Source organism: Diabrotica virgifera, chromosome 1 (assembly GCF_917563875.1).
Source record: "Diabrotica virgifera virgifera chromosome 1, PGI_DIABVI_V3a".
Lineage (NCBI taxonomy): Eukaryota > Metazoa > Arthropoda > Insecta > Coleoptera > Chrysomelidae > Diabrotica > Diabrotica virgifera.
Window position 1 is genome coordinate 232,964,985 of NC_065443.1, and position 6,000 is coordinate 232,970,984.

Sequence of the window (6,000 nt, forward strand, 5' to 3'; positions counted from 1 at the left end):
GTTTCTGCTATAAGAGAACCATCAACTTACAAAAAATCACAGAAGCCCCAAAATTGCCAACAGTCAAGTAAAGGTGAGAAAACGAAAAAATGCCCTAGATGTGGATATGATTGGCATGATAAATTAGCAAACTGTCCTGCAAAAAATGCTAAATGTGGTACATGCAAAAATGAAGGACACTACAGCAAGATGTGTTATAAAAATAAAAAGTCCAAAAACAAAAATGTACATGCCATTCAGCAAGATTCAGAGCCTGATAGTGACGAAAACTCTTATGTACATGAAATTAAAGCGAGTGATGACAGGAAGTGTGGACACAAAAACTACAAGTAAGCTGCAAAGAGGGGATGCTTGAACCTATCACATTCAAACTGGATACTGCTGCTGATGTAACAATGGTACCTGTCTAAGTGCTGAGTAATGTAATAAATGAACTATCTCTAAATGAATCTTCGAATAAAGTATTTAGTGCAAAAAAGCAAGAAAGATTCAAAATACTAGGTACAGTAAAATTAAAACTAAAATATAAAATAAGGAAATTACAGAAAATGTATTTATCTCTGAAGAGACTGATATCCCATTGTTGAGTAGGAAAGCATGGCAAGGCTTATATTTAGTAAAAAGAATTTATTCTATAAACACTGACACAAATTGGGTCGCAGAATACTCCTCATTATTTCAAGGACTAGGCAATATGGAGGGTGAATACAAAATTGAAATAAAGGAAAATGCTGAACCATATGCTATTTCTGTACCAAGAACTGTTCCAGTTCCATTGAGAGACCAAATAAAGGAAGCTTTGGAAGAAATGCAGAGAAATGGTGTCATTGTTCCTGTAGATCATGCGACCGAATGGTGTGCCCCAATGGTAGTAAACATAAAGAAAGGAGGAAAAGGGGTCCGTACCTGTGTCGATCTGTCAAGATTAAATAAAAGTGTCAAACGTCAGTTTCACCCAATTCCCGTAGGAGAGCTACAACTTGCAGAGATTAGAGGGGCTAAATACTTTAGCAAACTTGATGCAAATCATGGATTCTGGCAACTTAATTTAGCCGAAGAATCAAGAGACTACACAACCTTTTTAACCCCATTTAGAAGATTTAAATTCCAGAAATTACCTTTCGGCATTACATCGGCACCAGAAGAATTCCAGAAAAGAATGTCACGAGTCCTTGAAGGAGCAAAAAATACTCTAGTCCATATGGATGATGTGCTGGTTTGGGGAAACACAAAAGAGGAACACGATGACCGCCTAAGAGAAGTGCTCGAGAGAATCAAAAAAGCACGTATAACCTTGAATAAGGGCAAAACTGAATTCTGTAAGCAGAAAATCGATTTCTTGGGATTTGTGTTGTCGAAGGATGGGGTAGCACCAGATCCAGGCAAGGTGAAAGCAATTGTAGACATGGAAGCACCAAAAAATGTCAAGGAAGTTCAACGCCTTATGGGTACTGTAACATTCCTAGCGAAATTTATCCCTAATAGGAGTGAGATTATGCAACCAATTACAAGTTTAGTTAGTCCAAGCAATGCATTTCTATGGGGCCCAGCACAAAAAGAGGCGTTCCAGAAAATAAAAGAATTGCTTATATTAGCACCTTGTTTAACAATGTATGATGAAAATAAACCTACAATCCTATCCAGTGACGCTTCTACCAAAGGACTGGGAGCTGTATTACTTCCGTAATAAACCGTTTTCTTCTGATCCCTGCTCCATATCTAAGCAGTATCCCCGATGGAGTATTGAAACAACTGCCAGGGATTCAACAAACAAATTCGACTCCAGAAACTACACCGACTACTCAACAACTAACATCCCAAAGACCAACAAACATTGAGAAAGGTAGTCAGGAAGTGGAAAGTCACCCAACTCAACCGAAAACGCCTGTACGACTTCCAACGCCAACTAAAACTGATGGACCATTTAATATTGAGCAGAGTAAGAATACAACGCGCTCTGGGAGAGCGGTTGTCAGACCTTTACGCTATCGTGAAGATTAGTCAGTAGTTATGTTGAAGATGTATCATCTTGAGGGGGGATGTTGTATTACCTACCTTAAACAAGATTATAAAAAAGAAGAAGAGTTCCTTTTGACTATTGACTTATATAAGATGTTATTACGTTTTGAATGACGGATAAGTTTGTAACAATACATTTGTATTTTAATTAAAATAAAACTATTAAAATTAGTCTTAACTTCTATAAAGAGTTAATCCAGAGAACGAATAAAACAATTTCCTTTCGAAGATAAGTCCCATGTGACTTCTTTTGTTATTGTGTCTTTGCAATTATCATGAATTTCGTCTTTTTGATATTTAAAGTTAGTTCACCCACTTCGCTACTCTTCAATCTTATCCATCAGAACCTGCAATTTTTCAATCATCTGCGTATTGGACATTATTGAGTTCTTCATTGAGTTAAATAATCCAGGAGACATACCAACATGTCTCCTTTGACATCAAGTCAATTAAATTTGACTTTATGGTTCTAAAAGAAGAATAGTAGCGGCAAAAGTATGCATCCCTGCCTTACATTTGGTTGTATATCTTGGAGAAAAGGGAGGCGGCTTGAGATTGAAGTGTTTTGTTCGTTCTTGAGAATCTTCAACCACCTTGTCTTCTCTGAGGTTGTTGAATGGACTGTATTATTGGGAGTTTCTTTTAGTACGTAAAGATAAGAGTAACACAATACAAACTTTTATTTCTTTACGCACTATGGGTAACAGGAACAGGTATGGGTGACAATATAGAATATGTTGATACTAATTTTGAATTATTTTCGCAATCGCTGTGAAAAATTCTGGTTCTTCTAATAAATATTTGAGATTCTTAGGGATAGGAGATTTTTCAGTGACTTTTCTAATGACAGACTTTTTTCTTATTTGATTTTTTGTTAATAAATAAACTCATTAGCAACACAGAACTCGATCTCTGACGTTAATAAATTCACGTCACACAATAAAATATATAAAACGCGAAGAAAGTTTTTATTGGACGAACACTTTGAAATTTACAGGGCTGGAAACAAATCAGTTTTCAACCATATCTAGTCCATCTGCTCTTTATCAACCTTTACAGAAACAACCTGATTAAAATATAGACTCGATATTATTCCAATGTCTTTCGTATCCAGGACTTCATGTAAGTAGACTGGATTGCTCAATGGGAATTGGAATTGGAATTGGGTTAATTTTGACACCTGTTTTCTATTGTAATTATTCTGCCTATCAATGTTTTTTTTTCGGGCTCCCCTACAACTTATTCCCATATATTTTTGCTTGCTGAAACGAGTAATCTTCATAAAATTATTGAATTATTTCTTGACTTAAAGACAAAATTACATGTTAATTGTTAGCAACACATGTTTTCAGTTTGGGGAAATTTAGATTTTTGAAGTTGGCATATCTGCCAAATGATAAAACAAAACGTTTTCCAGCTGTTAGTAGTTTATAATTATAGCTGATTTTATGTTGTGATTATTGCTAAGTTTATTTGAGGTTTTACGAAGGTTATGGTGTAATTGTAGTCGTAAATATAATTAGACCTCAGTAAAAAATGATATAATAAAATATAAATGAAAAATCTGTGGTGATCTGAACGTCATTGCGGTTCCTTTAGGTGCGTACTGACTTAAGCGTTTTTTTTTTTCGAACGAATCGAATGATCACAGGGCGCTGTAAAAAATTACTCTTAGTCCAGGAACCGAATCTTTTCACCTTGCAATTTTTACAAAATTGATCGATTTGCTTGAAAATTTTGAGAATAAGTAGTGGATAGTCCAAGGATCAAAATCTATATGATGCCGACATGCGCTTTTACCATGGGGGTGGTTGCCACCCCATCTTGGGGGTGGAAATTTTTTATTATATTTTGACCGCAAAAGTTGATAAAAACATTCATTCTAAGAAAAAAACGTTCAATAACTTTTTTTGATAAAATTAATAGTTTTGGATTTATTCGCTATCGAAAGTGTTAGTTTTATATCGAAAAAATCAATGTTTTTCGATATAATCATTTATGATTAGCTCAATTTTTGCCTTAAATAATTTTTTTTTTCAAACTAACTTCTTCGGAATTTAATAACCTACAATTTCATATTTAAACATTTTTTCGTATCTCTGATGCTAATCTTTCTATTCTGAAGATAATGGCATTTTTTACCAAACTAAAAAAATTCGTTATTCGCTTTTAACCCCAGTTTTTTAAAAACTAATCATTCTAAACCAGTCAAACTTCTATAATACTTTAATATATTAATAATACATAAATAAAGAAGAATGAATAAGGTCAATGATTAAAAACACCGCTAACTTACATTATTATGCTTCCAACTGGATTTCTCCTTTTTTTTTCAAAAAAATATATTGATTTTTTAACGGTAACTATTTTATTTTTTATGTTAGAAAGTTCGGAAAAAAAGAATTTTGTAGTTTTTTACCAGATCTATAAGTCTATTGACATTAAATCTTTTTAAAATCCTCAGTCGCAAAAAGAGGTGACATTAAAAGGGTTGGTAAAGGTGGTTTTTGCATGTTATTACAAGTTTTAATTGTCAATAGCTCAATTTTTGACGCAGCAAAAATTTTTGCAAACCAGATTCTTCGGAATTAAATAATCTACAATTTATTATTTATTATTCGCTTTTCACTCCATTTTTTTAAATTACTCATTCTAAACCGGTCAAACTTCTAGAACATATTACTAATACATAAATAAAGAAGACCAAATAAGGTCAATGACTAATTTTAATTAGGGTGGTGATTAGGAGGTTGCTTCCGATCACTTTTTCGCTGAAAAAAATATAACTGATATTCTTTTCATTATAAGTTACTTAATTTTTGAGCTAGAAACTTTTTTTTATATCTGGAGATAGATATTTTTAAATACTTTAAATTACTTTAAACAAGTTATATTCGAAAAATGCATAGTTTTCCCGTCTTTTTACTTTGAAACTACAATATTTAGCATTTGACCAAGAAGAGCTAACGTATAATAAAGTATAGCTCGATTACTATCGGTCTTAAAGAAAATTAAAAAACGGTTTTGCTTATTTTTTCAAAAGGTATATTTTTGTTAAGTAAAGTTGTTTTAATAAAACGAAAACTTTTGGAGTTATTAGCAGAAAACTTATTTAAAACATTGATTTTTTCGATATGAAACTAATAATTTCGATAGCGAATAAATCTAAAACTATTAATTTTATCAAAAAAATGTATAGAACATTTTTTGCTTAGAATTAACGTTTAACCAACTATTGTGGTCAAAATATAATAAAAACTTTCCACCCCCGAGATGGTGTGGTAACCACCCCCATGGTAAAAGCTCCTTTGGGCATCATATAGATTTTGATCCTTGGACTATCCACTACTTTTTCTCAAACTTTCAAGCAAATCTATCCATTCTGTAAAAATTGAGAGGTTTTGTCCTATTTTAAGCTTCATTACTTGGACTATCTAGTCAGTACGTGTTCTCTAGCAAAATTTTGCTAAACCTAATGAGCCGATCATTTTCGGAGACAGTTGAAAGATTAAAAGCGAGCATTTGTTCGTTTATACTCAGTCGGTACGGGCGTTTAGTGTATTCGTTTTGTTAGCGCAAATATTTAATCAAAAATCCAAGACTTTGCGGAAGCTTTGCCTTGAAGAGGAATTGCTCCCTTTTTTAAGTAAAGATTTATGCGATACTACAATGTTAAAAGGGCAATAGCGAGAGCTCTTGAAAAAGGGCAGATCCATATATTGTTATACGATCAAGCGGCCATCAAGGCACTGGAATATCAGGAAATAACGTCCAGACAGGTGTGGGACTGCATCGAAAAACTGAATGAACTGGATCCGCTGAAGAAGGTTGAACTTGTCTGGGTATCAGGGCATCTAAGGTAAAGGGGAAAAAGCAGATATACTAAAAGCACTACAAGTAATGTTGCCCAAATCAGTCTTGGTCTTGCAGTCTTGGTCTTGTTCTTGCGTTTTCCCAAGATCAAGACCAATACCAAGACCG